We start from the raw sequence: 24,506 nt of genomic DNA, 5'->3' as shown, positions 1-24,506 counted from the left end.
AATCTTCTCTATGTAATCAATGGGGCAGTCAATTTTGAAATGGTGCTTCACGTACCTATATATATGATCTAGTAGGAATCATCAAAGACTTTGGAACGATAGAAACTCTTGGAAAGCAGCCACACCATTCAGGGTAAATATCGGCATTGAGGGAAAGCAGATAAAGCACATTACATGGTAAATTTAGGGATTAACGATTTACCCAATCAATGACTGGCATTGAACATTCCCAAAATGTGTACTACCGGATTGAGTGAATTAGATAATAGATATATGTCGGCATTCCAACCTTCATCCTCCTTCCAGGGCCTATTGGTACATACATAAAAACATAGAGGGATTTTTTTTGGACATGTTTTTTTTACCATTCTTTTTGGACTAAAATTTTGCAAACTAAAAATAAACAATTTAAAAAAAAATCGATTTTCAGTTCTTGAAAATGGTAGGCCCGCATTTGTTTCGAAATAGGCATATACAAATTTCCCCCCGTTTTTTTTGATCATCAAGATGAGATCTACCTGTCTGCAGATTTTTGGGGTCAAACAGACCCCTGCCTCTTCTTTGGCTACAAATGAAAATGAAGCTGCATTTCTTTATATATATATATATATATATATATGGAAAATGATCCTGTGAGCCAATGGGCTCACAAGAAAAAATGAGCCCAACGGCCCAGATTGAATATGAGCCGATCTGACGATCAAGGATGTCCGGTAGTGTTTAAATTTTAATTTTTTTCTACAAGTCCAAATCACTTGAAATTTTAGGTGTACATTCTTCTCATCAAGCCGTACCTAATAAAAATATAAAAAAACTAATCCGCAAAAAACAAATTGACCAAAATAGCCCCGAAACTTTATGGGGGTATTTTGGTCAATTGTTTTCATGTAAGATATTTTTTTGATATTTTTCGAAGATTCACCTATTTTTTATGAACACACGCCTAAAATTTCAAATGCTTTGGATCTGTAGAAAAAAAAAAATTCAAACACTATCGGATATCCGTGATCATCAGATCGACCCAGATTCAATCTGGACCGTTGGGCTCATTTTTACTTGTGAGCCCACTGGCTCACAAGATCATTTTCATATATATATATATATATATATATATATATAGATATATATATATATATAGATATATATATATATATATATATATATATTTTTTTTTTTTTTTTTTATGCGAATTATTGTTTTGATATTTTTATTAGATTCCACTATATTTTAATAATACATGCTCCAAATTTCAAGTGATTTAGATTTGTAGAAAAAAATTAAAATTCAAATACGAAATACAGCCGTTATCATTGGATCGGCCCAAATTCAATTTGGGTCGTTGGGCTTGGGCTTACACTATTCCATCAGCCCATTGGCTGACAGAAGCTTTTTCCTATATATATATATATATAAAAATGGATAATGTCAGCCCACGGGCTGACTGCTACAGTGTTAACCAATGGCTCAGATTGAATCTAGGTCGTCGGCTGACACTGTAGCTATCAGCCTGTGGGCTAATAAGATTTTTTCCCTATATATATATATATATATATATATATATAGGAAAATGATCCTGTAAGCCGGTGGGCTTCCCCGTAAAAATACGCTCAACAGCCCAGATTGAATCTGGAACTCATTTCGTGTTTTAATTTTAATTTTATTTTTACAAATCCAAATAACTTGAAATTTTAGGCGTGTGTTCTTCAAAAATAGGAGAATCTAATAAAAATATCAAAAAATTATGTACATGAAATAAATTGACCAAAATACCCCTAAAAGTTTCAGGGATATTTTGGTCAAATTATTTTTGTGAATTATTTTTTTGATATTTTTATTAGGTGCGCCTTGATGAGAAGAACACACGTCTAAAATTTCAAGTTATTTGGATTTGTAGAAGAAAAATTAAAATTCAAACATGAAATGAGATCGTGACCATCTCGTGACCGTCAAATCGGCCTAGATTCAATCTGGGCTGTTGGGCGTATTTTTACCTATATGCCAGCCGGCGTACAGCAGCATCTTCCATATATATATATATAGGATTTTCACAAATTTCATAAAAATTAATTTATGATTATGTTTGTTCCACTGCCATTTTCCATCTCCAGCCTCCATCTACACCTCCATCCAACAACTACACCTCCATCTCTAGCCACCACCTCCACCTCCATCTCAGACCAGTATCTCCACCTCTATCGCCATCCAACCTTCACAAACAATATTTATAAAATCCAACCACCTAGAGGCCTAGGTGACGGAGGGCCTTAGGTGCAGCTTTAGGGTAAGAACAGGTGCCTAAGGTGGCCAATACAAAAGGCACTGGGTTTTGGGCCAAGGCACTGACTAAGTGCCCACCTAGCACCTAGTCTTGCATATTTTTACCAAATGTAGAAATGGCCCTCGACGGAGGCATTCTCAGTCCTTTTCACCCCCAATGGGGGATAGAAGAGTTTTGGGTGCCCTTCTAACCCCCAACCCAAAAACCAAAAAAAAAACAAAACTGCTTGAATGAGATAAGACAGAGAGAAAGAGAGAGAGAGAGAGAGAGAGAGAGAGAGAGAGTGTGTGTGTGTGTGTTTATGTGTGAGGGATTAAAAATAAATACAAGTTTTCTGAAATTTTTTAAATATCAGAATTTTTGGGGAACTTTCAATCACACAAGAATTCAAAAACTATATAAGCTTATTGTTTATGACACTTAATAAGTTGGCAAAAAAGGTATTTTGGCAACCAAAGCTCAAAACTCGCGACAACTTTGATTGGTTTTCTGGGAGGTAAATGTATTTCAGTTTTGGATCGCTTTGGTGACATTTTTACATATAGGGTTGTGGTTTGTTTATATTTCACTTTTTCTTTTTGTCTCTGTGCTCTCTTTTAAGTTTAGGTATATATATGTTGCCCCTTTTCAAGATTGGATTTTTGTTTGAGCTTATTGAAACTTTATTAAGTTCAGGTTTAGAATTTGTGAAATTTTCCTACTTTATTATCCCTTTTCAACTGTTTTATGATCTCTTCTCAATATTTGATTTGGGTTTAGTGAAATCTTTAATATTTGGGTTTTTATTTGTGATTTTCTTTAGTGTTTATTTTGCAAATTATTACAATATTTCTAGCATAGATTTGGGTTTCTTGACCCATTATCTAAGATTTTCTTCAATAATTGAGTTTTATTTGTTACATCCTAGACTTGAAGTAATGTATTTGGAATTGGGTCCCAGTGCATTTGTGCATTTTTCAGGTTTGGATGGTTGTTTGTTGATTGTTGATTAAGTGACAATGTTGTCTTCTGGTTCAAATAAACAAGTTGATCCGGGTTGAAAATATGCAATATTGCCAAATCAAAATGACAAGAATAAGGTGCAAAGCAAATTTTGTAGTGAGATTCATCATTACGGAATAAATCGATTGAAGAGACATTTGGCTGCCACTAGAGGAGATGTAGCCCCATGCAATGAGATGCGATTGAAAGTTAGGAGAGAGACATCGGCCCATCAGGCCACAAGTGAAAAGAGAAAAAAAAAATATGAGGACATTGTAAGATTAATGAACTTTTATAGAGTAGAAGAAGAATATTTATATGCTGAGAAAGGGGAACCCTAGAACTAGGCGGAAGGAGAGGGGGGGCGATTAGGGTGGGGTTGCGCAAAAGAAGCCTTACGCAAAGGGACCTCTGGATTCATATTTACCCTTTGGATGAGGCTATAGAGGATCCTTCTAAGAAGGAGGATAGGGGTCGGCTGTGTCACTAAATAGCAAGATGGATGCATCAAACAGGGATTTCCTTCGATGCCGCTAGCTTAAAGAGCTTCCAAGCTATGTTAGAAGCAGTGAGGCAAGTTTGGGCTAGGATTCAAGGGCCCTACACCTTGTGAACTCAAGGAGCCCTTACTGAAAAAAGAGGTAGAACTCACAAATGAGTACTTGAGGACCCACAGGGATTGCATGTGGAAGTATAGGGTCACAATAACGACAGACACATGGACCAATAGGAGAGCGAGAAATTTATGAACGTAATGGTAAATTGTCCAATGGGGACAGTGTTTTTGAAGTCAATGCATCTAAGAGAAAAATGTGCAATTTATTTTAGTTTAGCATATCAATGTACCCCAGGTGTTATAGATATGGCTGTAATCAATATAGCAGTTACCTCTATTTGTGGTGAAGAGGTTGTGTAGCCTCATACTTGCGGCAACAAGCAAGTTGAAAGTGGTGGGCACAACAGCGACGAAAGCAACTTTATCAAAAAAAAAACAGTGATGAAAGCAAGAACTGTCATAGTTTTAATATACAACCACACCTAAGTTTTGACCATGATGAGCAAGTTTACCGAAAGAGGGCTGAGTAGATTTGCAACTTCCTATCTGTTACTATAGCCTATATTGGCCCAGAAAGACAAGCTTAAGGCCATGTTTGTCTCTGAAGAATGGACCAAAAGTCACTGTTCTAGGCATGCAAATCAAAAGAGAGCAGCGGACATTGTTTTGCCACCTCAATTATGGAATGAGGTTATCCACTACTCCTAAGCATTTGACCGATTGGTGAAACTATTGTGTATAGTAGATGGAGAGAAATAACAACCAACAGGTCATACTTACAAGGCAATGGAGGTTTTCAAGAACGATATTAAGAAGCGCTTTGGCAATGATGAAAGATAATATTCAATATTGTGGAAGATAAGTGGTGCCAAGGGCCCTTGTAGCAGCAAGGAATCATCTGCTTCTTTTCTCTACTGATTATGAGATTGAGTCCATGGGATGAATCATGGATGTTTTCAACTTGTGGAACATGAAACACAAACCTGGAGTAGAAGTCCAAGACCAAGTGTCCATGGACCTGGATAAGTACGTATTTTCGATGGAGTCAATTGGCATGGATATAACAATAAGGCAGAGGACCAGATCTATTTATTTAGGTACAAAACTTAATTTTTTTTATTTAGAATACAGAAATTTACAGAAAAATCCTATTGTATATTTGAAATTTAAAAATAGCCCCTATATTTCATATTTTATACTCAAGTCCCACTTTTTGAGAGCATGTGATGCATTTTAATTTTACTCTGTGGATTGGATTAAGCTCAAATTTGGGGTATGGTTATTTCTCAATTCTCACCATTACGCACATGTAAAAAATACAAAAATTTGAAAAAATAAAATGACCAAAATACCTATTAGCATTGTAGGGGTAGTTTGGTCTTTTTTAATATGGAATGATTTTTAAAATTTTTATAGGTGTGTGATGGTGAGAAGTATGGATGCTGCAAATATGAGTTTCTTCCAATGTATAGAAAAAAACAAAAAAAGTTAAACAACACCATATGCTCCAAAAAAGTGGGACTTGACTGTAAAATATGAAATAGGGAACTACTTAAATTCTAAAAATAACATGCGACTTTTCTTTAAATTTCCCTTGTGACTGTTATTTTTCATCTCCTTTTTTTGTAAGAATAGCTTTATGGTGTGCCACACAAGGTATAAGTGCCAAGCACTCGCAGAAGATGGCCATGCACATTTAGAATTTGAATGTAGCCCATCTTGCTACAAACATAACTTTAGCACATTTAATATGATAATTTCTTAAATCCCTTGTTGCCCATTTGCTCTAGACTCCTAGAACCCTACTTCTACTAACTTCCTAAGTCCTGTGAGTCCTTATATGCCCTATTAGGGTAGCCCTAAGCTCTTAACCTGTATTATATTTTTCCAAATTCACGTATTCATGCAAGAACCAATAGAAACAAAATCGATTAGAAAAGATTGAACAATCTTGTTTACATTCAATATAATAAGAGGATGAAAGAGTGCTTTATAAAGAGTGCCATCAAATCAACCCCATTTGTATTAGATATATGGATGGATTTCAGTGAGTGGTTGGTCAATGCTGGAAAAGATGTGGCATTCCCTGAAGAGACTTTGAGTTGCCGTTCATGTGGTTGTTGGAACCCCATTGGGCCATGTGGGGCCATTATACATAAATTTAGAATGAAGGAGATGAGGATAGTAAGGAAGGAGGATGAGGTTCACTCAGAGGAGACCAAGGAACAAGAAAGATAATACCGGTGAGGGAGATAACTCTGATGATGATGCCTCGGCACCGTCCAGTTCAGAAGCTACTGACAGTGGCCATGGAGATAAAGATGGTGGTGTTCCTAGTGCTAGTGCTGATGATAATGATAACGACTGTGATGATGATGGTGGTGACGATGATGAAATCTTTCAGGTTTTGACTTTTGTGACTTTTTGTTATATGATGATCAATGTAGTTTATTGAGTAAGGACTAACTATAGCATATTGGCATGTAAAAACAAATTGTTTATGTAACTATTTAATGATCCATACCATTTTGCATGAATTTTGGACAAGTTTCAATCTTCTAAAGTTTTAGTACATCAATTTCAAGTTCCAAACTCATGTATGCATTAATAGTACAACACAATAATGCACATAATAGTATGTACTTATTATGTAAGTGCAATTTGGGGGATGTACTGGGGCATAGGTATCCAACCCAAATCCGTAACAACACCCATGAGGCCTCAACAACCACCCGCTCCCCGTCTGTTCTTATCTTCCTTTCTACTCTGTGTGGGCTAACTCAAGCACTAGGCAGCCTAATCCATCTTTTACAATATTGTGCACAATCACCTCTCTCTCTCTCTCTCTCCCTCCAACGCCAAACATGAACCCAAAAATGGATGTTATTAAACCCTCCAAGGAAAAAGAACCTTCTCTCTCTTCAACAAATCCCTAAAAAGAAAACCTCATCTCCATTAGCAAGCCCCTCAAAACCTCATACCCAAAAATCTGCATTGACTACATTTCCTCGTCATCTTCAATTGCAATGGGGAAAAGATTTAGTTTGCTTAATGCAGTGAGGAAAAGGATTGATTGAGTTTAAGAAAAAGACACAAAAAATCAGCCGTGGCCAATGAACATCGCTCCTTTCCTGTAGCTGAAACAATCTATTTTCGCTGTAAAAAAATTTCAAAAAATTCATTTCTCTTACTGAAATTCCCTTGATTTCAAAGGAGAAGCTCGACCTTTTCTCATACCCACTCCGGCAATTTGGGGGATGTAGTGAGGCATAGGTATCCAACCCAAATCCGTAACAACACCCTTGGGGCCTCAACAACCACCCGCTCCCCCTCCATTCTTATCTTCCTTTCTTCTCCGTGGACTAACTCAAGCACTAGGCAGCCTAATCCGTCTTTTACAATATTGTGCACAATCACCTCTCTCTCTCTCTCTCCAACACCAAACATGAACCCAAAAATGGATGTTAATAAACCCTCCAAGGAAAAAGAACCTTCTCTCTCTTCAACAAATCCCTAAAAAGAAAACCTTATCTCCATTAGCAAGCCCCTCAAAACCTCAAACCCAAAAATCAATGAACATTGCTCCTTTCCTGTAGCTGAAACAATCTATTTTCGCTATTAAAATTCATTTCTCCTACTAAAATTTCCTTGATTTCACAGAAGAAGCTCGACCTTTTCTCATACCCATTCCAGTCAAGCTGAATAATTCTCTTTGCAAGATTTAATAGAATAAACCTGACAGATTGTCTCACTCAGGATCATGGGAGGCGACAAAGTGGGCATAGAGGGCTTTCGCTATGTCAAGGTACTACAAACGATAGGCTTGTGGAATGGCTCAAAGAAAGCGGAAGAGCATAAATAATAGGGCTAGGGTGACTGAGTCAGGAGGAGAGGGGCTGGAAATTAGAATGGAACTGAAAGCAGCCACTCATGGCTCGCTTTCTTTCTCAAAGAGTTTCAATAATTTCCTAACCATCACAACATCAGTCAACCTAAATTCAAACACTCAGATCAAATCATTCCCCTTTGTGCGGTCATCAACCCTTCCTCTAACTGAATCATTCCAAACACCAAAGTGCAGTTCTTCTCTTCATATTCAATGTACAGTGGACCGTGGGAGATCCCTCCTTGACTTTGGGAGATCCTCTTGTATAGATAAATCCATTAAAGAGGGGGCATCCATGGATTCAAAGTTTTGGAGGGAGAGGGGGAGAGAGATCACAAATGGGATATATAGCTGAATGTGTTTAAGTGAGTGCATGTGTGTGTGTGTGTGTGTGTGTGTGTGAGTGAGAAAGAGAGAGAGAGATAGAGAACAGATGGGTCTGCAATTGTATTTGTCTCTCATCATGACAAACACTTTGATAACAGATTTACAGGGTTGCGTTCTTCCGTTTGGCTTTGATAACAAGGATGAAGCGCTTCTTGTAAAATCATGATTCCCTCTCTTCATTCTTGTGAATATCTACTTCAATGAATCAAAATTTTTAACTCAAAAACCCAAGCACAAGAGAGCAGAAGATGAATGAAGGAGGTTAGAAGAGGGAGCAGGTGCGGATGATTGAGTGGGCCCAGGAGCTTGGGCTTGACTCACAGCTGAAGCTATATATCTATATATATATATATATATATATATATATATATATAAAGTGACTTGAAAATTTACGACAAGTATAATCCACTTTTTAGCATTATCTACACATGCATAATGAGAACCCTATAGCCTGAAAGTGTCATAAAATTTGAGAAAAATAAGATAGGAGGGCCAAGATAAGAGCTGAACTTAGGAATCGCCTAAGGGCATTCAGTATAATGAGAACTGCCCGGTTCTAGAAAACCCTGGCATTTCCCCTCTTTGAGACTATAGGACAGAGAAGCCCCAGGGTCTGAACCAACTCAAGTGATTCCTAGTCTGCCTGCCAGTTTTCCACCACTTATGCAAACCATAACTGTAGAAATGGAAAACAAAAATCATACAAAGGCAGTAAGTTAGCTAGAAAAATGACAAAGCAAGAAGAAATGGCATGAAATCAAAGACATTTAGTTCAAAATAAAAAAACTTTAGAAACTTCCCCTAGGATCTTAGATCCTTTCAAACCATGTTCCTGCCCCAATGTCAATGGGGTTGCGATCCCCTTTCGAAGCAATCAAGATGCCTTTTAGTTAGGGATCGAGATCCTTATAAGATAATTTCACTACCTTGATGGAAGGAGCGAGCCCTGTTTGGGCTCCCGCTCCAAGATCGTTGGGCGAGATTTCGAGGGGGGATCACCACCCCTCAACCAAGCTACCTGCATCTATGGGTGGAATCACCTTGCTCGCAATGAACCACTGTCTTCTGCAACAAGGATTTCTTTGGAATATTCTTCAGCTTGAAGGTAGTCAGAAGAACACTAAGAAGAGAAGCAGAGTGGAGAGACAGGAGCAGAAACATATGCTTTAAGGAGATGGGAAATGTAAGGTTTCTCCATGACTGTGTTCTAGTAGACTCCACCAAGTAGGCCTAGAGAAGAGGGAAGAAAAGGTATATTTGATTAGAGGGTCTTCTTTGAAGGAGCCCCATTAGCTTGAGGGTGTTAGGCATGTTCCAAACAAAAGTGATGTTCTTTTCTTTGGACAGTATAACATGGCATTGAAGCTGGAAGAGGTTTGTGTGTCTTGAGCTGCAAAGCAAAGAGTTGGAAGTGGCCATGGGTGGCTCTTCTCTTTGTTCCATTAAGAGAGAGAGAGAGAGAGAACGCAAATGGTCTATACAAGAAAGATGGTTTTATAGCAGAACGAGAGTGAGAGAACAAATGGATATATGAGAGTGAGAGAGAGACCCAACCAATGTTTTTGGATATATTTATAAATAAATAAAAAAATAGAGAGAGAGAGAGAGAGAGGGTCGGATATCATGCCCCTAAACCAGGGATAAGGTTGCATCTAGACATGCACCTAGATTTCAATTAGGCCTACTCTACAATCTAAGCCCATTAGCTTATGTGATCTTTTTCCTATAAAAGAAGAAAAAAAATGGAAGGGCAGGCCCATACATTTGGATCTTCTGCCCTTGTTCTCTCTCTAGTTTCTTCCCCTACTATCATTCACAAGCACCGCCCCCTCTTCTCTCTCTATTCTCTAGTTTCTCTAAACTTCATATTGCCTTTGTTTCCTATCTCTGAACCTTCAATCAGTTTCAAACTTCAAATCACCTTCACCAGACAAGGATTTATCTCTTTTGCAGAGCAGAGGACTCCGTGAACCACCAAAGCCGAACATCTTCAATCATTCTCTCTCCGTAAAGGAGATAGGATAGGATGAGACTTTACCAAGCTCTCAAGTGATGAGAAAATAGAGAGGGGAAGTAGAGATCAATTGCACCTTGCAGGAAGGACATGGAGGTAGAGAAAGCATAAAACCATTAGGATTTTCTTATAGAGAAAGAGAGTGAGAGCTAAGAATCCTAAACAATTCGCTTTTCATGTGAAAAGGAGCAAGGTTAGCGAGAGAAGTCAATGAGAAAAGAAGAGAGAGAAAATCAGAAGGTGAGAAGAAAAGGGGAGAGGGAGGGGCGAGAGATTGAGAGAGGAGAAAAGGGAGTTGAAAGTTCGAATGAGGAAGTAGAGATGAACAAGAGAGAGAAAGAGAGTGGCATAAGGGGGTTTGGGGTGGAATTAGGAAGAAAAGATGAATAGACTTAGAGAGGAGAAGAGAGACTAGAATGGGAGAGGGAGATGGGGACAGTGATAGAGAGCGAAAGGAGTTGGCACTTGCAAGTTTACGGACCAACCCCCGAATTTCACTTTATGGGAAACAACTGGCCCAGTTCCCCATTTTGATTAAATGCTATCCACCATTCGATATAATGAATAATGGATAACTCTGTGGGAGTAGATGCCCAATCCAAATATCTTTTTGTTATATATATATATATATATATATATATGGAAAACACTACAAAATGCATGTAGGTGAAGTTCTATAGTACTTCACCTACAGCTCTATCACCGTTCAAAGTTTATCACACGATCACAAACGCATGATAGTGTTTGAATTTTAATACTTTTTTTCCAAATCATAATAATCTGAAATTTTGTAGGTGTGTGCGCCTTAGTGAGATGCACATGAATAAAATATAAAACAAATAATTTGAATGATAAAAATTATGCAAAATACCCCTATAATGTTTTAAGGGTAATTTCATCATTTTATTTTATATATATTACTTTTTTAATATTTTATTTTCGTGCGACTTGATCATATGTACACACGCCCCAAATTTTAGATAATTAGTACAATAATTATAAAAATTCAAATACTACCGGACAACTGTAACCGTACAATGAACTTTGGACGGTGATGAGGTGTAGGTGAAGTACTATAGAACTTCACCTATAGGCGTTTTGTAGATACTTCCTATATATATATATTTATATATATATATATAGGGCTAATCTACAATTCATAACCCCAAATTACAAAGGTTACTATTAGAGTGAGTTGTGATGGGTGGTTTTACTGTGAAGTATCTTTTTTTAAAAAAGTTACATTTTATAATATCTTGCTCATCAAGTAAGGTTGTTTGTGTCAATATCACCAAACGACAAAGCGACTTTTGTCAATTTCATGAGGGTCATCATTATCATAGCCTTTTCCCAATTAATTGGGGTCAGCTACACGAATCCTGGTTCATTATTTTGCACTATTTAAGGCCCTCAGTGAGGCCATAAGTCCCCATATCTTTTCGGATGATTTCCAACCACATCTTTTTGAGCCTACCCCTTGCCCTTTTCAATCTTTCCACTTGAAATAACTCACAACTCCTAACAGGTGTTGTACTAGGTCGACGCCACATATGGCCAGCCCACCTGAGTCTACTCTTTCTCATCTTATCGCCTATTGGTGCCACACCTAAACTTTCTTGAATGGATTCATTTCAAATCTATCCCTTCTTGTATTGCCATTCATCCATCTCAACATCCTTTCCGCTACACTCAGTTTGTGGGTATATTTTTTTTTATCCGCCCAACATTCTACCCCATAAAGCAAAGTTGGTCTTACAGTTGTCCTGTATAACTTACCATTCAGCTTCATTGGTATGCGGTGATCACATAAAATTCCATTTGCACATCACCATTCAGCTCCATTTTTCTAGGTTATCACCTAAGGTATCGAAAGGGCAGTCTTTTTTGTACTTCCTGGTCGTCAGTCTTAACTACTTCCTCATCTCTACTCCTATTACTAATAAACTTGCATTCCATGTCATTTTCATTAGGGTAAAGTTGAAATTCTTACTAAAGGACAAGAGTACTCTATAAATAGAGTTCTTGAAACCTAACTCTATAAAATTCCATTTGCACATCTCTACTTTGCCCACCCAGCGCTAATTCTATGTGCGACATCTTCCTCAATCTCCCCATTTTTCTAGGTTATCACCTAAGGTATCGAAAAGGCGGTCTTTTTTGTACTTCCTGGTCGTCAGTCTTAACTACTTCCTCATCTCTACTCCTATTACTAATAAACTTGCATTCCATGTCATTTTCATTAGGGTAAAGTTGAAATTCTTACTAAAGGACAAGAGTACTCTATAAATAGAGTTCTTGAAAACTAACTCCCAAAATATCAATAAAACGTTTCTAATTTGCCCTTACTTAATGATTAAGTTACCTATTAAAATAATTTTTTTAACAAAAAATAATGACTTTTCAACAAATAAACCCATCACAACTCATTCTAGCATTAACCTTTGAGGGGTTGTTAACTCTAGACAAACATATATATATACATATATATAATATGGAAAAAGATCTTGTTAGCCCATTAAGTAACAGCTACAACGTAAGCCCAATGGCCCAGATTGAATCTAAGTCTAAAAATGGTCACGATTGCATTTTGTACTTGAATTTTAGTTTTCTTTCTATGAATCCAAATCACTTGAAATTTTGAGAACCTATTCTATAAAAACAGGAGAATCTAATAAAAATATCGAACAAATAATTCGTAAAATATAAATCGATCAAAATATCCCTCCAAAATTTCAAGGATATTTTAATCAATATATTTTTTGCAAATTATTTTTTAATATTTTTATTAAGTGTGCTTTGATAAGAAGAATGGACGCCTCAAATTTCATGTGATTTGGATTTATAGAAAAATATTAAAATTATTTTACGAAATGAGGTTGTGACCGTCACATCGACCCAGATTCAATTTGGGCCGTTAGGTTAACACTATCGCTACTAGCTAGTAGGCTAACCTAAGATTCTCTAGATATACATGAAATTCATAATAGTTTACATAGACGATGTCTTAATCTTTTCTGAAAATATTGATCAACACTTTAAGCATATAAATGTTTCATAAATGCAATAAAATTCGCAGGATTGGTAGTATCGGCTAAAAAGATTAGCCTATGCCAAACCAAAATAAGTTCATAATATATTCCAAGGCAGCATTGTTCCTATTGATAGCGCAATTGAGTTTGCTGATAAATTTCCTGATATCATCTTAGATAAAACCGAACTTCAAAGATTTTAGGATGTTTAAATTATATTTTTGATTTTTATAAAAATTTAGCCATTGATGCTATACCCTTATTTGAAAGGTTAATGAAGAATCCACCTAAATGGACTAAAGAGCATACTATGGCTGTTCGGAAAATAAAACTTAAGGCAAAAGATTTACCTTGCCTTACACTGTCCAACCCTGATGCTTTTAAAATAATTGAATGTGATGCCTCTGAAACTGGTTTAGGAGGAATCTTAAAGCAAAAAATCTCTGATAAAGAACAATTAGTCTGGTTCACTTCTAAAGCCTGGAACTCTACTCAGCAAAATTATTCAACGGTTAAGAAAGAAATCCTTGCTATTGTTCATTGTGTTACAAAATTCCAAAGTGACCTTCTTAACCAAAAATTTTTAATTCGGACAAATTGTAAGGCCGCAAAAGATATTCTTCGTAAAGATGTTAAGAATTTGGTTTCTAAACAAGTCTTTGCCCGTTGGCAAGCCATACTTTCATCGTTTGATTTTGACATTGAACATATAAAAGGCCTTACTAACTTCCTTCCTGACTTTCTCACCCGTGAATTTTTGCAAGGGGGACCGAGATCAGGATAGACGTATGATATTCCATACTCATACAAATATGAATAAAGGTAAAGAGAAAATGGACATCGTTCCATCACCATCTCAAGGAAAACCTCTAATAATTTCTCCTGCCACTCCCAACCAGCTCAAGAACTTGTCTCTTCTCCAACTCCAGTTAAAGTACCCTTATCTGAAAAATCATTATTCATAGAAACTGCTTTCTTAACTGATATAATAATAGAAGATGCCCATGTGGATATGGATCCAGCAAGTATAGCCAGCCAATATTTAATAAATCACCTAAATCCTTCTAATGGCAATAAAACAAGGAAATGGTACGAAGCAATCCTATTGGAAACAGGTTCCATAACTCTTGTGCATTTCTATCAGAGAAATACTAATACAATTGCATATTCAAAATTCCAGATAAGAAAAATAATAACTTATAAAGAATGGGGAATGGATCCTTCAAGAAGTAGGAAATTAAATGCACCAGAGTTTAATAACAAATATTCTGAATATATAGACGCTTGGCACAAGGCTCTCTCTCTCCAAAATAATAATAATTCACACACCTGGTTCATTCAGATAAAGTCGTCAGTAGTGGAAAAATTTCCTAACTGGTTCAAAAATTGATTCCAGATCTGGGGATCTGGAATAGAGATTCTCCCTTCTAAAATACAAAGTTTTCAAACCAAGTTTGCAGAATTCAATAATAACAAGCCCCAAATAGATCACCATCTATATTTCATGGCATATTATCAAATTCCCTGAATAATGAAATGGACTTTTGCAATATCTGATAAGTTTACTAATGATTGGGAATACATCCCAAAATTAGGAAAAAAGATATATATTAAATGGTGGGACGTTTATGATAACAAAGCTATTGACCCAGAAAATATTATTTTAAGAAAAGTCCCTTCTCAAGCCCCGGACGCAAAACCTAGTAATTTTGCCTAATATATCAATAGAATGAAGAAACAAAAGCCCACAGCAACAAAAGAGGACCTGAAGAAGAAGTTGCTACAAATGTTTGAAGATGAAGAAGAAATGTCAACTTCTACCTAAAATGACGAAGACTACGCCATGGAGAATGAAGACTGTGGACTGATCCAACCCTCAATAGACTTTTCTCAACAAAAGGTCTAGGACCAAGACCCGGAAACCCGAAAGTATCCAAAACCCGAAGATATTAAAGCTGTCCCCTTGAAGATATCACCGCCAAAGCTGTCTGCCACCTCACCAAAAGCTGTCTGCCACAATACTGTTACCAGATGCTCCACCGCCAAAGCTGTCTGCCACCTCACCAAAAGCTGTCTGCCACAATACTGTTACCAGATGCTCCACCGACAAAATAATGCACCTTTTACTATCCCACCGAAAATACTGTTCACCCATTTCCTATTCCCAAATGTGGCCGACACCTTTAAGGTCACCTCGGAACACTGTGCCCCTACTTTTTGTCAGCTCTTGTCAGCTCAAGAATCATGTTCAACCTTTTCACGTGGCACCTGATTGAAGACAATTTAATAAAATGTTCACGTCCGATGCTTATATAAGGAAGAAAGGCGAATGAAGCCAGACATTTCTTCTCTTTTAGTTCTATCTTCTCTTCTCTCTTCTGAGTATTTCTCTCCTCCTATTCAAACTCTCTACAACTCTGTTAGAAGCACATCTCGTCCTTCTCCCATTCATTCCTTCTGCTCTACTACAAGTCTACTCCAGGCTCGGGTAATACCTTATTTAATCCTATGCTCTCATGTTTTATTCTCAAACTTAAAAGCTCTTTGCAAACCCTCTCTTCTGATAAATGTTCAAGCTCTGATAATCCATTAGTTCAAAGCTCTCTGAGCTGTTTCTCTGTTCTCAATATTCTATGCCATCTCTCTAATACCCTCTCACAATCTCTGAAGCATTCTGATCTTCTATATTCTCATCTTTTTTCTCTAAAAAAAAAAAAAATATTGTATAGTGAGTGATTTTATGTGAGTTTGTGTGATTGTAATTGGCATAAGCTACCTAGTTACTGTCCCGAGGAGTAGAAACTCTTCTCAAGTTTCTGTGCCTGTGCAATGTAAGTGCTTCCTGTAAAAGTTTGTATCTGTATTGCCTTTCCTTGCTATGCAAATAAAGTTTATCTTAAGCATAAGATTTAGATAAGTTACTTATATTAATTGGATAGTCATTGATATATCTCCTATATTCTTGCTTATAATCTTAGTTGTTCTGCTGTATATTAAACTCAATAGATTTATTTTTAGAGGATAATATTGATTTATTACTTGCTTAATTTAGCAATCAATTAGATCTCTTCAATACTTGCTTAACTTAGCAATCAATTAGGCCTTGAGTTAAATTGGTATCAGAGCCAAGTTAGTGAATTGTCAGGCGATAATACTATCCTAAAAGTTAGCAACTTAATAAAATTTACCACTTAGAAATAAGTCTGAGCGTTGAGACCAAAGTCATAGTAGCCCTCGCCGAAGTTAGGCCAAGAGAGCCATGGAAAGGCACAGTGGCATAAATCTAGTGACTCGTGTACTCATCCGTTAATGTATTGCAAAAACATTTATTCATTTCTTCATCAGAATCTGAACTACTAAATATCAAAGATTCATCTTCTAATTCTCCAATCAATGGTCAATTTCAGAACTTGATGAGCTATTTTCTGACTCATTATCTATTTGTAATATTTGAAATATTTGACTTTTTATTTCCTCGTCTATTTGTAGAGTACTAATTTTCCTTTTTACTTTGCAATTATTTTGATAGTGTCCTACTTTTCCACAGTTATAACAGACTGGTAATCTCCGCTTTCTTTTTGAGGTTTTGAAATTGTTTTGTGGACTGAATTTTCTAGTAAATTTATCCTTTTTACTAATTTTTTTATTAGATCTGTATTTTCTATCTTTGTATTTCCTTTTGACTGGCTTATTGGATACTGATATTGTGTTGTATCCAAACTGCTCACAGAAGTCTCCTAGTTCCTTTTTACCTGTCATTTTTTGTTTATCAAGTTGTCTTTTAAGTTTCAAGTCGGTACAAAGGGCAAGTCCTTCTGAGCATATTTCTGCCGAAAGTTCTCCTAAAGTGTATAAAGAATAAGGGATTATTCCTCCATGCTTATTTTTCAGCCTAGTTTTTACTTTTTCAGCAAAAAGGTAAGGCAATCCTCCTATAACTTTTTCTTTGCAATGATCCGCACTACTATCTTCCCGAGAAAGGAGACGGGAGAAGAATACGTCTTTATACCATTTGTAGTGGGATAATGTCGAACATCTTAAATTGGATAATAGGTCTTCGGACCTAGCATCTAACAGGGAAGTACTTCCAACAAAATGAAGAGTTATAGTATAAATAAGTGTATTAACTGCATCACGTTCACTCTGAACTATATCTTGGTTGTATTCATTCGTTATAGTCCATTGCTTTGTAGCACTTAGTATTTGTTGTTTAGTGGTTTCACTCATGTGAAAATCCCACCAACCTCTTAGCCATCCAGTAAATCCACAAACAATAGCTTTAGCTATCTCTTGGCCATGGCTTCCAGCTACCTTACAAGCTGTAGCATACACGGTTATGTGCTTCATTGTATCCAATATTTGATGGTCAGACAAACCATCTATATTCCAATTGACAATCGTTCTTCCTGAATATGCTACAGTGCTTGATATCAAATCTTCTTCAAACTGTATATCAACCGGGAGTAGGTCTAGAATGATACATTCTTGTATGAGAAGTAGGTCTAAACTTCTTCCCATAGTCTATTCTATTTATATCTAGATTTGTTTCTTTGAAGGATTTTTCCATATCCTGTATTTCTTCATTAGCCGAGTCTTCTTATAAGACCATGGCTTCTGATTCTACTATAACCCCTTTTCCCTTTTTATCTTCTTGTATATTTACCTTTGACAGTTTTTTAACTAATTCAACTATCAATTCCCTGTTTTCTTCCTTTTTCTTGGCTCCTTCCTTTTTCTTGGCTCCTTCCAAGCTAAACCTTCCTGTATTGATTTCTAGAGGGGGTTAAATAATACAGCCTTCTTTTTCTTATCATCCTTTTGCGTGGTTTTGATTCGGGACTCATTTAGAGTATTTTCTATTCTGGTGGTTTGTTTGCCAATAGATTGCAAACATAAGTTTGTATTAGTTATTCTGTTCAATTATATTTGGAATAACATCTATTTTATAACTTTCTTTGAGAATTATTTTATATGGGGAAGCCTTAGTTTCAGGTTTGTCTTTTAACGACCCTTTTAAGTATAAGGTTCTCTCAGGAGGGTGAATGCTTTGTATTTCTTCTCCTTTTAGAGTATGGAAAGTTCGGTATTGACTTTCTAACGTATTAAGTTCAAAATTAGGAACCGGGATTTCTTTTTCCTCAAGAATAGTTCTAAGGCATATAAAAAACCCTATATTTTGCTTAATCCTTTTAATATGCTTATTATATTTCTTATTGATTGCTAAGTTAAGTAAGTATTGCAGAGACCTAATTGATTGCTAAATTAAGCAAGTATTGAAGAGAAATAAATCAATATTATCCTCTAAAAATAAATCTATTGAGTTTTAATATACAGCAGAACAACTGCATATATATATATATATATATATATATATATATAAGGAATTGTTGAGGTTAGCCCACTATCTCACAGCTACAGATAAGCCCAATGGCCTAGATCGAATCTGGGCCGATCGGACGGTCACGACCTCATTCCATATTTAAATTCAATTATTTTTCTACAAATTCAAATCAGTTGAAATTTTAAGGGTTAATTCTTCTCATCAAGGAACACCTAATAAAATATTTAAAAAAAAATTTACAAAAAATAAATTGACAAGAATACCCCTGAAAAGTTTTAGGGGTATTTTGGTCGATTTATTTTTTGCAAATTACTTTTTTGATATATTTATTCAGTGTTTCATAAAGCAGACCACAAGGCACTTGGGCGGCTGCCGGGGTGGATCTAGGGGCCCGAGCGCATCGCCCAAGCCTAAGCGCCCTAAAAAAGCGGTGGTCCCTAGGCGCCCAAGAAACCTCCTAGGCGACCGCCCAGGGACTGCACCTCGCCCAAAGGGGGAAAACAATTTTGTTAGGGGCATTTTTGTCTTTTTTTTTATACTAAAGGACCAAAAATGGGGGTTTTAGGTACATTTGAAACCTAAAACTTATTGGAACCCATTTTAGAGAGAGAAAGCCCCAAAAAACTAGTTTTTTGGTGATTTCTTTATAATCGAAGGGTTTCTTAAAGTTACAAGAAATTGATCAACACATCACCTATTGATATTAGATTTAATTTTTTATGTTTTGTAAATATATTGGGCGCTTTTCAGAAGATTTTGAGTCCTTAGAAGCATCTTTGATGTGGAAGTTAGGAGATTGAACAATCAAAATCAAAGAGAATTTTTTTTATTGCTTGTATAAATTGCATTATTTTGAGAAGTCTTCTTCAGGATCTAATAGGAGTGGTGATTCCGGTTGGAAATATAGCTACAACCCAGATCCTAATGATAAAAAATGCATAAGATGCAATTTTTATGATAAAGATACAAAAGGGGCCATAAACCAGTTCAAGAAACATCTTGCCGGTATCAGGGGGGATGTTGTCCCATGTAAAAAGACTCTTGATGCTGTTCAAGAGGAAATAACTAATTTTTTGAATATGGTAAAAATGAAAAGAGATGAGAGATTTGCCTCAATAGCAGAGATTAGGTCTGGGGTTTGAGTCAATTATGATGATGATGATAGTGATGAGGATGGGATTGAGAAAGGATGTCAAGAGGTAGAAGTAGAACAATCCATTATTAGGAGAAAGGGAAAGGGAGTTGTAATTACTTCTGGTTCTGGTTATGGAAGTAAGAAGCCTCGGATTAGAGGCTCTATGGATAGTTTTTTGCCTCGGCCTGTCCATGAGGTTGCAGGAGAGAAAACAAAGAAGCAAACCACCATTGAAAATAGAATGAAGGAAGAGAGAGATAGAGCTGCGTATTATCTTGCTACATGGTTTTATGAGGCGGGCATTCCTTTCAATACCGCTCACTTAAGCAGCTTCTGTGCTTCGGTAGAGGCAATTGGCCAATTTGAGCCTGGGATGAAACCCCCAACCCCATATGATCTTTCAGAGCCTCTTTTGAAAAAGGCGGTGAGTGTCACTAAGAAAGTTGTAGAAGTTAAGAAGGATGCATGGGCTCAGTATGGGGTTTTTATTATGATTGATGCTTGGGGTAATAGAAAGAAAAGAAGTCAGATGAATTTCCCTGTGAATTGTCCTTTAGGGACTGTTTTTTTTAGGTCTATTGATGCCTCTGATCATATCCATGATGCCCATTACATATTCCAAGTTTTAGAGAAGGGAATCAAGGAGGTTGGGGAGCATCATGTTGTACAAGTTGTCACAGACAATGCTGCTCCTAATGTTGTTGCAGCTAATTTGTTGTTCATAGCTTATCCTATAATCTTTTGGACAGCATGCGCAGCACATTGTATAGACCTCATGCTTGAGGCGCTTGGCAGTTTAACCGAGATATCAGGTGCAGTGAAGAAGGCAAAGTCAGTTACAAATTTCATTTATAGCCACCATCTCGCCCTCAGCATGATGCGTAGATTTACAAAGAAGAAGAGATTGTGAGGCCTAGGGTCACGAGATTTGAGACCTGGTACTTATGCTTAGATAGCATACATTCGAGGAGAGTACAGTTGAGGTAGATGTTTACCTCGGATGACTAGAGAGCATGCAAGTGGTCCAAGGATCAGGTTGGGAAGAAGGTGAGAGATATTATCCTTTCTAAGGCTTTTTGGCGAGGGGTGAAGGGCACTCTTAAGGTATTTTTTCCTCTTGTCAAAGTCCTTCACAGGGTTGATAGTGACAAGCCTTCTATGGGCTATATATATGAGGCTATAGAGAAATACAAAAGAAAGATACCCCAAAATTTTGATAATGATGAGAACTGCTACAAGCCTGTTTGGGAGATTATTGATGAGAAGTGGGATAGGCAGCTATAGCGGCCATTGTATGCAACTAGTTTTTATTTGAACCCAATTTTTTTTATGTTGACAAGGATATACACACAAATGATTATCCTGATATACAAGATATTATATGCGCTGATGAGCTAATAAATTACAAGTGCTCATTAAAGTCTTTTGGGAGTCTAATAACGATGAGGCAAAGGACCAAAATTGATCCAAGTAGTAATAATATTCTTAAGTTCATCAAGTTCAAGTAATCAAGTTTCATTTTTATAATTCTATTATTTATTTATGATTTTATTCTATATCTTTGCAGCCAATTGGTGGAGCCAACATGGGTGTAGTTCTCCAAATTTACAAAAGTTGTCCATTCGGATCTTAAACCTGACCACTTCCTCATTTGGTTGTGAGCGCAATTGCAGTACTTTTGAAGGGGTAAGGCTGTAAGGGTAATTTGTATAATTGTATTAATAATACATGAACCATAGATTTTAGTTAGTTTCATTTGAGTTTGTTAGATTCATACAAAGAGAAGGAACTGAATTGAATCAAAGAGGCTCAATGACCTAGTCTATATCAAGTATAATCGATTCTTGAATGACCGGTTTGCTAAGAGGGATAAGAGAGACCCCATTAGATCAAAAAGTATGGACAATGCTATGGAGTCGTTAGTTGATGATGATGAGCTAAGGGGTATGAAGAATTGACATGGGCCATGGTCATGGATGCCACTACATCTTCTACACAAAGAATGAGGGTGGAGGAATATGAGGCAGATTCATAATAGACGGCGAAGGACAACAATAAGTTGAGGGTGACGACTCCGATGAATATGATGCCAATGGAGCAGACCCTAATTTTTTCGATGATGAATGATGAATGTTGAATAATTATTAAACTTTGAACTTTGATTGAACTATGAATGGTAAATTTTAAGTTTTAATTGGATATGGACTATGGATCGACTTATGGTTATGCTTATGGAGTGTGTGCTAATGTGTAGTATACTTTCAATTCTGATGTGCCCTAAATACCTAATTCTTATATTATATACAATATATAATTGTAGAATCTTTTTTGGATTCAATTGGGCCGCCCAAGTTCCGAGGGCCCGCCTAGGCATTTTGCTGCCTGAACCCCCCAAGCTGCCTAGGACCCGGCTAACGCTTTTTGAAACTATGTATTTATTAGATTCTCCTACTTTTAAAGAATACACATCTAAAATTTCAAATGATTTAAATTTTTAGAAAATAAATTAAAATTCAAATACGAAATGAGGTCGTGATCGTCAAATCGTCCGAGATTGAATCTGAGGCAATGGGCTCATATGTAGCTGTGAGCTAGTGGGCCAACCTCAGCCTTTCTCATATATATATATATATATATATATATATGTATATATATGGAAAATGCTCCAATAAGCACGCTTGCGTATAGGTTTGAAATAAGCCCAACAGTTGTGATGTAGAGGCACTCAACAGATGCTCAAGATTTGCCCCATTCAAAATTTCATTTCATAAATGAAACCCTTGCTATTCGCACCTGAAACAGTACCGTTTGACACACGCTACCCCCTCTCTCTCCCATTTCTCTCTCTACCCCCATCAACTGGCACCCGTGACCCCTTCTCTCTACCCTCGTTTTTCACAGAGCCCAAACCCCATTTTCCCTCACCTCTCTCTATCCCAGGTACCATCCCTCTTTCTCAAGCTCTCTTGTGTGAACCAAGTTCCATCACTCTCTCTTGTGCGCAACAGGTACCATCTCTCTCCCTCCACCCCAGGTTCCATCTCTCTCTCTCTCTACCTTGTCCCTTCAGTCTCTATCTCTCTATCCCGACCCACCATAACGCCATTTTCCCTCACCTCACCATTCACAACCAGGAGGCTCGACCCCTATTGTCCCTCACCTCAAGCTCTCTCTCTATGCGTAGATCCAAATCACAGAGTGGCCATTTCCCCCTAACCTGCAAAAACAAGTGCAAATCCAAATCATAGATTTGGGGTCTTTGGGAATGATAGTAAGCTACTCACAAATGGGAATTTTTTTATTCAGGGCAATCTCAACGGCAAATCGAAAGCTCAAAATCAACATAATAACAAATCAAATCTCCATTTGAAAGCAGTAAACTTCAAAAATTAGGTATGTCTTTGACAATTAAATGTTGTCTCATTTCCATGTTTTCATTTTTATTTTTTTGGTTATATGTGATTTATAGTTTAAAAAAAAAATTGAAATTTGTTATTTTCAGTGATTCATTCAATGATGTAAAGTTATTTAAGTGATTTCCAATAAAACGAAAAAAGAAAATCGAAATAATGTTGTTAACACTTTAAAAAAAAGCACAGTACTATTTACTCTGAGTTTTTAGGTAAACATTACTGTGCTTTTTTTTTAAAGTGTTAACAACATTAATGCGATTTTCTTTTTCTTTTTACTAAAAATCACTTCAAATAACTATACATCATTGAATGAATCACTGAAAATAACCCATATTTCAATTATTATTTTTAAATTATAAATCACATATAACCAAACAAATAAACATGAAAAATGGAAATGAGACAACATTCAATCGTCAAAGACATACCCGATTTTTTAGTTCACTACGTTCGATTGGAGATTTGATTTGTTGTTCTGTTGATTTTGAGCTTTCGATTTGCCGCTGAGATTGCTCTGAATCAAAAAATTCCCATCTTTGAGTAGCTTACTATCATTCCCAAAAAACCCAAATCTATTATTTGGATATGCACTTGTTTTTGTAGGTTAAGGAGAAACGCTCACTTTGTGATTTGGTTCTGTGTACAGAGAGAGAGCTTCAAGTGAGGGAAAATGGGAGAACGGGTCTCCTAGTTGAGAATGGTGAGGTAAGAGAAAATGGGGTTATGGTGGGTCGGGATAGAGAGATAGAGAGTGAAGGACAGGATAAAGAGAGGGAGAGAGATGGAACCTAGTGTGGAGAGAAAGAGAGAGATGGTAATTGTTGCGCACAAGTGAGAGCGATGGAACCTGGTGCGTACAAGAGAGAGCTTGAGAGAGAGAGAGAGAGATGGTCCTTGGTGTGGACAGAGAGAGAGGTGAGGGAAAATGGGGTTTGGGCTCTGCAAAGGATGATGGTAGAGAGAGGGGGCCACGAGTGTCAGTTGACAGGGGTAGAGAGAGAAAGGGGAGAAAGAGGGGGTAGAGAGAGAAAGGGGAGAGAGGGGAAAGCATGTGTCAGACAGTATTGTTTCAAGTACGAATAGCCAGGGTTTTATTTATGAAATGAAATTTTGAATGGGGCAAATCTTGAGCATCCGTTGAGTGCCTTTGCATCACAGCTGTTGGGCTTATTTCAAACCTATATGCGAACGGACTTATTGGAGCATTTTCCTATATATATATATATATATATATATATATATATATATATAGAGGAGAAATTTATATAGAGTCGAGGCTCTAAACAATCAAATTAGAGCCCCCTCAAAAATTTCACTAGAAGAGGTTTTGATACTCAAATATCCTCGAATTGATCATTTCAACATCAAGATGCATGGACTTGAGAAAAAAATGGATTTCAAGTTTCAAAAATAGTGCATTTTATAACGCATTTTTTGATCGTCAATTTTCAAGATTTTTAATTTTTCATAGATCTGCTTGATCTAC

At 36.7% G+C, this 24,506-nt stretch overlaps 1 protein-coding gene across 7 annotated transcripts in view; it reads right to left on the bottom strand.

Annotated features, from left to right (window-relative positions):
• LOC18444489 (uncharacterized) overlaps positions 1–24,506 on the bottom strand; it is a 38,850-nt gene that overhangs the window by 3,923 nt on the left and 10,421 nt on the right. The window contains exon 1 of one of the 7 annotated variants that reach the window (XM_020673721.2): positions 14,953–15,834. The exons of the other annotated variants lie outside the window; for them this stretch is intronic. The gene's annotated coding sequence lies outside the window, so the exon portion shown is untranslated. Of the gene's footprint in view, positions 1–14,952; positions 15,835–24,506 lie in introns of those variants that run through there. 7 annotated transcript variants of the gene reach the window in all.

Source organism: Amborella trichopoda, chromosome 11, assembly GCF_054954075.1.
Source record: "Amborella trichopoda isolate Santa Cruz 75 chromosome 11, AtrichopodaSantaCruz75HAP2 v2.0, whole genome shotgun sequence".
Taxonomy (NCBI): Eukaryota; Viridiplantae; Streptophyta; class Magnoliopsida; order Amborellales; family Amborellaceae; genus Amborella; species Amborella trichopoda.
Note: the sequence above shows the minus strand (reverse complement) of the source record. Positions and strands in the feature narration are given on the sequence as shown.